Below are 11,330 nucleotides of genomic sequence, written 5' to 3'. Positions count from 1 at the left end.
GGGAGAAGCGCTGGCAGTGCCTGCGCTTCTCCCCCTCTCTGGTCTTGGGGACTTAGGCTGAGGAGCGAAATCTTTCTGTGCCCCTGGTATTCCACGGCCCAAATGGCAAAAAGGTTCCCGAATGTATGTTTAGGTTAGGGAAACAGGTCCGATTCCCTAAAGTACCAGTCCAATTGGAAACCCTTAATATGGGGACCTCAGGGTTCCCGAATGGACGCCCCCAAATGGCAGAAAGTGTCCCAAATGTCAGTTTCCCAAACACCAGAGAGGGGGAGAAGCGCTGGCAGTGCCTGCGCTGTTCCCCCTCTCTGGTCTTGGGGACTTAGGCTCAGGAGCGAAATTTTTCTGTGCCCCTGGTATTCCAGCAGCCAAACACCAGAGAGGGGGAGAAGCGCTGGCAGTGCCTGCGCTCTTCCCCCTCTCTGGTCTTGGGGACTTAGGCTCAGGAGCGAAATTTTTCTGTGCCCCTGGTATTCCACGGCCCAAATGGCAAAAAGGTTCCCGAATGTCAGTTTAGGTTAGGGAAACAGGTCCGATTCCCTAAAGTACCAGTCCAATTGGAAACCCTTAATATGGGGATCTCAGGGTTCCCGAATGGACGCCCCCAAATGGCAGAAAGTGTCCCAAATGTCAGTTTCCCAAACACCAGAGAGGGGGAGAAGCTCTGGCAGTGCCTGCGCTGTTCCCCCTCTCTGGTCTTGGGGACTTAGGCTCAGGAGCGAAATTTTTCTGTGCCCCTGGTATTCCAGCAGCCAAACACCAGAGAGGGGGAGAAGCGCTGGCAGTGCCTGCGCTTCTCCCCCTCTCTGGTCTTGGGGACTTAGGCTGTGGAGCGAAATTTTTCTGTGCCCCTGGTATTCCACGACCCAAATGGCAAAAAGGTTCCCGAATGTCAGTTTAGGTTAGGGAAACAGGTCCGATTCCCTAAAGTACCAGTCCAATTGGAAACCCTTAACATGGGGCTCCAGGGTTCCCGAATGGACAAGGCTTACCCGGCGATGGCCTCACCTAGCTGGGCATGGCCCCCGAGACCCCGGCCCTGGATGTGGAACACCCAAACACCAGAGAGGGGGAGAAGCGCTGGCAGTGCCTGCGCTGTTCCCCCTCTCTGGTCTTGGGGACTTAGGCTCAGGAGCGAAATTTTTCTGTGCCCCTGGTATTCCAGCAGCCAAACACCAGAGAGGGGGAGAAGCGCTGGCAGTGCCTGCGCTCTTCCCCCTCTCTGGTCTTGGGGACTTAGGCTCAGGAGCGAAATTTTTCTGTGCCCCTGGTATTCCACGGCCCAAATGGCAAAAAGGTTCCCGAATGTCAGTTTAGGTTAGGGAAACAGGTCCGATTCCCTAAAGTACCAGTCCAATTGGAAACCCTTAATATGGGGATCTCAGGGTTCCCGAATGGACGCCCCCAAATGGCAGAAAGTGTCCCAAATGTCAGTTTCCCAAACACCAGAGAGGGGGAGAAGCGCTGGCAGTGCCTGCGCTGTTCCCCCTCTCTGGTCTTGGGGACTTAGGCTCAGGAGCGAAATTTTTCTGTGCCCCTGGTATTCCAGCAGCCAAACACCAGAGAGGGGGAGAAGCGCTGGCAGTGCCTGCGCTTCTCCCCCTCTCTGGTCTTGGGGACTTAGGCTGTGGAGCGAAATTTTTCTGTGCCCCTGGTATTCCACGACCCAAATGGCAAAAAGGTTCCCGAATGTCAGTTTAGGTTAGGGAAACAGGTCCGATTCCCTAAAGTACCAGTCCAATTGGAAACCCTTAACATGGGGCTCCAGGGTTCCCGAATGGACAAGGCTTACCCGGCGATGGCCTCACCTAGCTGGGCATGGCCCCCGAGACCCCGGCCCTGGATGTGGAACACCCAAACACCAGAGAGGGGGAGAAGCGCTGGCAGTGCCTGCGCTGTTCCCCCTCTCTGGTCTTGGGGACTTAGGCTCAGGAGCGAAATTTTTCTGTGCCCCTGGTATTCCAGCAGCCAAACACCAGAGAGGGGGAGAAGCGCTGGCAGTGCCTGCGCTCTTCCCCCTCTCTGGTCTTGGGGACTTAGGCTCAGGAGCGAAATTTTTCTGTGCCCCTGGTATTCCACGGCCCAAATGGCAAAAAGGTTCCCGAATGTCAGTTTAGGTTAGGGAAACAGGTCCGATTCCCTAAAGTACCAGTCCAATTGGAAACCCTTAATATGGGGATCTCAGGGTTCCCGAATGGACGCCCCCAAATGGCAGAAAGTGTCCCAAATGTCAGTTTCCCAAACACCAGAGAGGGGGAGAAGCGCTGGCAGTGCCTGCGCTGTTCCCCCTCTCTGGTCTTGGGGACTTAGGCTCAGGAGCGAAATTTTTCTGTGCCCCTGGTATTCCAGCAGCCAAACACCAGAGAGGGGGAGAAGCGCTGGCAGTGCCTGCGCTTCTCCCCCTCTCTGGTCTTGGGGACTTAGGCTGTGGAGCGAAATTTTTCTGTGCCCCTGGTATTCCACGACCCAAATGGCAAAAAGGTTCCCGAATGTCAGTTTAGGTTAGGGAAACAGGTCCGATTCCCTAAAGTACCAGTCCAATTGGAAACCCTTAACATGGGGCTCCAGGGTTCCCGAATGGACAAGGCTTACCCGGCGATGGCCTCACCTAGCTGGGCATGGCCCCCGAGACCCCGGCCCTGGATGTGGAACACCCAAACACCAGAGAGGGGGAGAAGCGCTGGCAGTGCCTGCGCTGTTCCCCCTCTCTGGTCTTGGGGACTTAGGCTCAGGAGCGAAATTTTTCTGTGCCCCTGGTATTCCAGCAGCCAAACACCAGAGAGGGGGAGAAGCGCTGGCAGTGCCTGCGCTCTTCCCCCTCTCTGGTCTTGGGGACTTAGGCTCAGGAGCGAAATTTTTCTGTGCCCCTGGTATTCCACGGCCCAAATGGCAAAAAGGTTCCCGAATGTCAGTTTAGGTTAGGGAAACAGGTCCGATTCCCTAAAGTACCAGTCCAATTGGAAACCCTTAATATGGGGATCTCAGGGTTCCCGAATGGACGCCCCCAAATGGCAGAAAGTGTCCCAAATGTCAGTTTCCCAAACACCAGAGAGGGGGAGAAGCGCTGGCAGTGCCTGCGCTGTTCCCCCTCTCTGGTCTTGGGGACTTAGGCTCAGGAGCGAAATTTTTCTGTGCCCCTGGTATTCCAGCAGCCAAACACCAGAGAGGGGGAGAAGCGCTGGCAGTGCCTGCGCTTCTCCCCCTCTCTGGTCTTGGGGACTTAGGCTGTGGAGCGAAATTTTTCTGTGCCCCTGGTATTCCACGACCCAAATGGCAAAAAGGTTCCCGAATGTCAGTTTAGGTTAGGGAAACAGGTCCGATTCCCTAAAGTACCAGTCCAATTGGAAACCCTTAACATGGGGCTCCAGGGTTCCCGAATGGACAAGGCTTACCCGGCGATGGCCTCACCTAGCTGGGCATGGCCCCCGAGACCCCGGCCCTGGATGTGGAACACCCAAACACCAGAGAGGGGGAGAAGCGCTGGCAGTGCCTGCGCTGTTCCCCCTCTCTGGTCTTGGGGACTTAGGCTCAGGAGCTAAATTTTTCTGTGCCCCTGGTATTCCAGCAGCCAAACACCAGAGAGGGGGAGAAGCGCTGGCAGTGCCTGCGCTCTTCCCCCTCTCTGGTCTTGGGGACTTAGGCTCAGGAGCGAAATTTTTCTGTGCCCCTGGTATTCCACGGCCCAAATGGCAAAAAGGTTCCCGAATGTCAGTTTAGGTTAGGGAAACAGGTCCGATTCCCTAAAGTACCAGTCCAATTGGAAACCCTTAATATGGGGATCTCAGGGTTCCCGAATGGACGCCCCCAAATGGCAGAAAGTGTCCCAAATGTCAGTTTCCCAAACACCAGAGAGGGGGAGAAGCGCTGGCAGTGCCTGCGCTGTTCCCCCTCTCTGGTCTTGGGGACTTAGGCTCAGGAGCGAAATTTTTCTGTGCCCCTGGTATTCCAGCAGCCAAACACCAGAGAGGGGGAGAAGCGCTGGCAGTGCCTGCGCTTCTCCCCCTCTCTGGTCTTGGGGACTTAGGCTGTGGAGCGAAATTTTTCTGTGCCCCTGGTATTCCACGACCCAAATGGCAAAAAGGTTCCCGAATGTCAGTTTAGGTTAGGGAAACAGGTCCGATTCCCTAAAGTACCAGTCCAATTGGAAACCCTTAACATGGGGCTCCAGGGTTCCCGAATGGACAAGGCTTACCCGGCGATGGCCTCACCTAGCTGGGCATGGCCCCCGAGACCCCGGCCCTGGATGTGGAACACCCAAACACCAGAGAGGGGGAGAAGCGCTGGCAGTGCCTGCGCTGTTCCCCCTCTCTGGTCTTGGGGACTTAGGCTCAGGAGCGAAATTTTTCTGTGCCCCTGGTATTCCAGCAGCCAAACACCAGAGAGGGGGAGAAGCGCTGGCAGTGCCTGCGCTCTTCCCCCTCTCTGGTCTTGGGGACTTAGGCTCAGGAGCGAAATTTTTCTGTGCCCCTGGTATTCCACGGCCCAAATGGCAAAAAGGTTCCCGAATGTCAGTTTAGGTTAGGGAAACAGGTCCGATTCCCTAAAGTACCAGTCCAATTGGAAACCCTTAATATGGGGATCTCAGGGTTCCCGAATGGACGCCCCCAAATGGCAGAAAGTGTCCCAAATGTCAGTTTCCCAAACACCAGAGAGGGGGAGAAGCGCTGGCAGTGCCTGCGCTGTTCCCCCTCTCTGGTCTTGGGGACTTAGGCTCAGGAGCGAAATTTTTCTGTGCCCCTGGTATTCCAGCAGCCAAACACCAGAGAGGGGGAGAAGCGCTGGCAGTGCCTGCGCTTCTCCCCCTCTCTGGTCTTGGGGACTTAGGCTGTGGAGCGAAATTTTTCTGTGCCCCTGGTATTCCACGACCCAAATGGCAAAAAGGTTCCCGAATGTCAGTTTAGGTTAGGGAAACAGGTCCGATTCCCTAAAGTACCAGTCCAATTGGAAACCCTTAACATGGGGCTCCAGGGTTCCCGAATGGACAAGGCTTACCCGGCGATGGCCTCACCTAGCTGGGCATGGCCCCCGAGACCCCGGCCCTGGATGTGGAACACCCAAACACCAGAGAGGGGGAGAAGCGCTGGCAGTGCCTGCGCTGTTCCCCCTCTCTGGTCTTGGGGACTTAGGCTCAGGAGCGAAATTTTTCTGTGCCCCTGGTATTCCAGCAGCCAAACACCAGAGAGGGGGAGAAGCGCTGGCAGTGCCTGCGCTCTTCCCCCTCTCTGGTCTTGGGGACTTAGGCTCAGGAGCGAAATTTTTCTGTGCCCCTGGTATTCCACGGCCCAAATGGCAAAAAGGTTCCCGAATGTCAGTTTAGGTTAGGGAAACAGGTCCGATTCCCTAAAGTACCAGTCCAATTGGAAACCCTTAATATGGGGATCTCAGGGTTCCCGAATGGACGCCCCCAAATGGCAGAAAGTGTCCCAAATGTCAGTTTCCCAAACACCAGAGAGGGGGAGAAGCGCTGGCAGTGCCTGCGCTGTTCCCCCTCTCTGGTCTTGGGGACTTAGGCTCAGGAGCGAAATTTTTCTGTGCCCCTGGTATTCCACGACCCAAATGGCAAAAAGGTTCCCGAATGTCAGTTTCCCTAAAACGCTCGTCCAAATGGAAACCCTTAACATGGGGCTCCAGGGTTCCCGAATGGACAAGGCTTACCCGGCGATGGCCTCACCTAGCTGGGCATGGCCCCCGAGACCCCGGCCCTGGATGTGGAACACCCAAACACCAGAGAGGGGGAGAAGCGCTGGCAGTGCCTGCGCTGTTCCCCCTCTCTGGTCTTGGGGACTTAGGCTCAGGAGCGAAATTTTTCTGTGCCCCTGGTATTCCAGCAGCCAAACACCAGAGAGGGGGAGAAGCGCTGGCAGTGCCTGTGCTGTTCCCCCTCTCTGGTCTTGGGGACTTAGGCTGAGGAGCGAAATTTTTCTGTGCCCCTGGTATTCCACGGCCCAAATGGCAAAAAGGTTCCCGAATGTCAGTTTCCCTAAAGCGCTCGTCCAAATGGAAACCCTTAATATGGGGCTCCGGGGTTCCCGAATGGACAAGGTTACCCAGCGACGGCTTCACATAGCCGGGCACGGTTCTGTCCATTCGGGAACCCGAGGTGGCCATGTTAAGGGTTTCGAAATGGACAGAAATAGGGTTAGGGAAAAATGTCCAAATGGGAACCCGAGGTCCCCATGTTAAGGGTTTCGAAATGGACAGAAATAGGGTTAGGGAAAAATGTCCAAATGGGAACCCGAGGTCCCCATATTAAGGGTTTCGAAATGGACAGAAATAGGGTTAGGGAAAAATGTCCAAATGGGAACCCTGAGGTCCCCATATTAAGGGTTTCGAAATGGACAGAAACAGGGTTAGGGAAAAACTTACAATTGGAAACCCTTTACATGGGGACCTCAGGATGCCCGAATGGACAGTTCCATGCCCAGCTATGTGAAGCCATTGCTGGGTAAGCACTGTCCAATTGGGAACCCTTTACATCCTCAGGGTTCCCAAATGTACGGGGCCATGCCTAGCTATGTGAAGCAGTTGCTGGGTAAATACTGTCCAATTGGGAACCCTGAGGTATGGGACCTCATGTACCTCAGGGTCCCAAATGGACACAGCCATGCCCAGCTATGTGAAGCCATTGCTGGGTAAATACTGTCCATTTGGGAACCCTGAGTTCCCATACCTCAGGGTTCCCAAATGGACAGCACTTACCCAGCAAAGGCTTCACATATCTGGGCATGGCCACCGAAATCCCTGGCTCTGGAAGTGGAAAACCCAAACAAAAAGAGGGGAAAAAGCGCAGACAGTGCCCACGTTTCTCACCCTCTTTAACTTGTCCAATTGGGAACCCATCATATGGGTCCTCAGGGTTCCCAAATGGACATGTCCATGCCCAGCCATGTTAAGCCATTGCTGGGTAAGTACTGTCCAATTGGGAACCCTGAGATCCGATACCTCAGGGTTCCCAAATCGACAGCACTTACCCAGCAAAGGCGTCACATATCTGGGCATGGCCACCGAAATCCCTGGCTCTGGAAGTGGAAAACCCAAACAAAAAGAGGGGAAAAAGCGCAGACAGTGCCCACGTTTCTCACCCTCTTTAACTTGTCCAATTGGGAACCCTTCATATGGGACCTCAGGGTTCCCAAATGGACATTTCCATGCCCAGCCATGTTAAGCCATTGCTGGGTAAGTACTGTCCAATTGGGAACCCTGAGGTCCCATACTCAGGGTTCCCATTTGGACAGCACTTACCCAGCAAAGGCTTCACATATCTGGGCATGGCCACCGAAATCCCTGGCTCTGGAAGTGGAAAACCCAAACAAAAAGAGGGGAAAAAGCGCAGACAGTGCCCACGTTTCTCACCCTTTTTAACTTGTCCAATTGGGAACCCTTCATATGGGACCTCAGGTTTCCCAAATGGACATTTCCATGCCCAGCCATGTTAAGCCATAGCTGGGTAAGTACTGTCCAATTGGGAACCCTGAGATCCGATACCTCAGGGTTCCCAAATGGACAGCACTTACCCAGCAAAGGCGTCACATATCTGGGCATGGCCACCGAAATCCCTGGCTCTGGAAGTGGAAAACCCAAACAAAAAGAGGGGAAAAAGCGCAGACAGTGCCCACGTTTCTCACCCTCTTTAACTTGTCCAATTGGGAACCCTTCATATGGGACCTCAGGGTTCCCAAATGGACATTTCCATGCCCAGCCATGTTAAGCCATTTCTGGGTAAATACTGTCCATTTGGGAACCCTGAGTTCCCATAACTCAGGGTTCCCAAATGGACAGCACTTACCTAGCAAAGGCTTCACATATCTGGGCATGGCCACCGAAATCCCTGGCTCTGGAAGTGGAAAACCCAAACAAAAAGAGGGGAAAAAGCCCAGACAGTGCCCACGTTTTTCACCCTCTTTAACTTGTCCAATTGGGAACCCTTCATATGGGACCTCAGGGTTCCCAAATGGACATTTCCATGCCCAGCCATGTTAAGCCATTTCTGGGTAAATGCTGTCCATTTGGGAACCCTGAGTTCCCATAACTCAGGGTTCCCAAATGGACAGCACTTACCCAGCAAAGGCTTCACATATCTGGGCATGGCCACCGAAATCCCTGGCTCTGGAAGTGGAAAACCCAAACAAAAAGAGGGGAAAAAGCGCAGACAGTGCCCACGTTTCTCACCCTTTTTAACTTGTCCAATTGGGAACCCTTCATATGGGACCTCAGGTTTCCCAAATGGACATTTCCATGCCCAGCCATGTTAAGCCATTGCTGGGTAAGTACTGTCCAATTGGGAACCCTGAGGTCCCATACTCAGGGTTCCCATTTGGACAGCACTTACCCAGCAAAGGCGTCACATATCTGGGCATGGCCACCGAAATCCCTGGCTCTGGAAGTGGAAAACCCAAACAAAAAGAGGGGAAAAAGCGCAGACAGTGCCCACGTTTCTCACCCTCTTTAACTTGTCCAATTGGGAACCCTTCATATGGGTCCTCAGGGTTCCCAAATGGACATTTCCATGCCCAGCCATGTTAAGCCATTGCTGGGTAAGTACTGTCCAATTGGGAACCCTGAGATCCGATACCTCAGGGTTCCCAAATCGACAGCACTTACCCAGCAAAGGCGTCACATATCTGGGCATGGCCACCGAAATCCCTGGCTCTGGAAGTGGGAAACCCAAACAAAAAGAGGGGAAAAAGCGCAGACAGTGCCCACGTTTCTCACCCTCTTTAACTTGTCCAATTGGAAACCCTTCATATGGGAGCTCAGGGTTCCCAAATGGACATGTCCATGCCCAGCCATGTTAAGCCATTGCTGGGTAAGTACTGTCCAATTGGGAACCCTGAGGTCCCATACTCAGGGTTCCCATTTGGACAGCGCTTACCCAGCAAAGGCTTCACATATCTGGGCATGGCCACCGAAATCCCTGGCTCTGGAAGTGGAAAACCCAAACAAAAAGAGGGGAAAAAGCGCAGACAGTGCCCACGTTTCTCACCCTCTTTAACTTGTCCAATTGGAAACCCTTCATATGGGAGCTCAGGGTTCCCAAATGGACATGTCCATGCCCAGCCATGTTAAGCCATTGCTGGGTAAGTACTGTCCAATTGGGAACCCTTAATATGGGACCTCAGGGTTCCCAAATGGACAGGGCTTACCCAGCAATGGCTTCACATATCTGGGCATGGCCACCGAAATCCCTGGCTCTGGAAGTGGAAAACCCAAACAAAAAGAGGGGAAAAAGCGCAGACAGTGCCCACGTTTCTCACCCTCTTTAACTTGTCCAATTGGAAACCCTTCATATGGGAGCTCAGGGTTCCCAAATGGACATGTCCATGCCCAGCCATGTTAAGCCATTGCTGGGTAAGTACCGTCCAATTGGGAACCCTTAATATGGGACCTCAGGGTTCCCAAATGGACAGGGCTTACCCAGCAATGGCTTCACATACCTGGGCATGGCCCCCGAGACCCTCTATCTGGAACATTCAAACACCAGAGAGGGGGAGAAGCGCAGGCAGTGCCTGCGTTGTTCCCCCTCTCTGGTCTTGGGGACTTTGGCTCTGGCACTTGAAGACCCATACACCGCATGCATGCCGCATGCATGCTCTATTGGCCTCTCAGCCAATCAGAAAGCACAAGCAATTATCTATCTGTACTCTATTTCTACACATCGGATTTCCATCATTTTTACAATAGTGACTCAGTATGAGGAGGGGATGACACTGTTGAAATTTCATACTTGTAGACCATTCCGTTGCTGAGATATGATCGCTTCTTTTTTGAATGTTTTCACATTAAAGCTGAAATACTGGAAATATCCACTTGTTCCGATCTTCTTCATTTTTACAGCGTTTATTCATGTTGTGGAAAGGGTGATACAGCTTAATTTTCAGCCTCCTAGCCCAAGGCGTCGCGGAGATATGGCCCTGTCCGTTTGGGAACCCACACGTCCCCATGTTAAGGGTTTCCAAATGTACGCCAACCCTAACCCTAACCCTAACCCTAACCAATTAACACCGATTAACCCTAAAACATAACTTGCTATTTGAATATCGACATGAAATTGAAATATGTCGCATAACAAAGGCTGCTCTACAACCCTATCCTGGTTCCAACCCTTAGGGACATTGCAGAAAGAAAGTAGGACCGCGTAGGGTTAACGGATCCCACGCTTTATATGCCTAATCTATGTTCCCAGATAAGGTGTCTGGTGCGACTACTGAGCCGTTTGTGCCGTTATCAGAGGAAATACGACGGTTTGAAATGTGTCCGTTTGGGTATCAATCTCCATTCATTTACCCTAACGCAAATGTCAATGCAAAAGTAATGGGAGGTGTCCCGCCTCCACCGCCGGTACGCTAGGTGCTAGAACGTCCGAACCGACACGGGTGTAGTCCACCCTAGCGTGGCGACAACATACTCGAAAATCATATCTCTAGCATGTTCGGTGTACTTAATTGACAATATGATCAACTTTGAGAGCTGTGTGGTGTTGCGGCCGTAGACCCTGACACCCTCTTGAGCTGAAGTTGAACCCTAACCCTAATTGATCGGTTCTAAAAGACATAGAGGGAATATCGCGATGCATTATTGTAGTAGGGCCCCATCGGGGTATGTGTGTGAAATCTGGGGTCTGTGGGGCCACATGGGGCCCTGTGGTCAGGGGTCAACTTTTTGACCCAAATGGAAATATTGACATTAGGGAAACCTGGCGACCTTTTGATCTTTGTGCCCGTTTTAGGGGGTCTTGGAATGCACCAAAGTCCACCAAATTCATCTCACATGTTCTCCAGAAAGCCTACTTTCACCCAGAGAAGGTTGCAAGTCTGTAGCTCTATTTTAAAGGGTCATGACCCCACGGTGAAACCCGAATGTACACCACTGACATTAGGGAACCCTGGCGACCTGGCTACCTTTGTGCCCCGTTTTGGGGGTCTTAGAATGCACCAAAGTCCACCAAATTCATGTCACACATTGTCCAGATAGCCAACGTTCACCCAGAGAAGTTTGGAGTCTGTAGCTCTATTTTAAAGGGTCATGACCCCACGGTGAAACCCGAATGTACACCGTTGACATTAGGGAACCCTGGCGACCTGGCGACCTTTGTGCCCCGTTTTGGGGGTCTTAGAATGCACCAAAGTCCACCAAATTCATGTCACACATTGTCCAGATAGCCAACGTTCACCCAGAGAAGGTTGCAAGTCTGTAGCTCTATTTTAAAGGGTCATGACCCCACGGTGAGTCCCGAATGTACACCGTTGACATTAGGGAACCCTGGCGACCTGGCGACCTTTGTGCCCCGTTTTGGGGGTCTTAGAATGCACCAAAGTCCACCAAATTCATGT

Source organism: Centroberyx affinis, unplaced genomic scaffold (genome assembly GCF_046629955.1).
Source record: "Centroberyx affinis isolate AG114_WGS23_722 - 3 ecotype Tasmania unplaced genomic scaffold, CSIRO-AGI_Caff_v1 ptg003831l_1, whole genome shotgun sequence".
NCBI classification, from domain to species: Eukaryota; Metazoa; Chordata; class Actinopteri; order Beryciformes; family Berycidae; genus Centroberyx; species Centroberyx affinis.
This window is presented reverse-complemented; position numbering follows the sequence as displayed.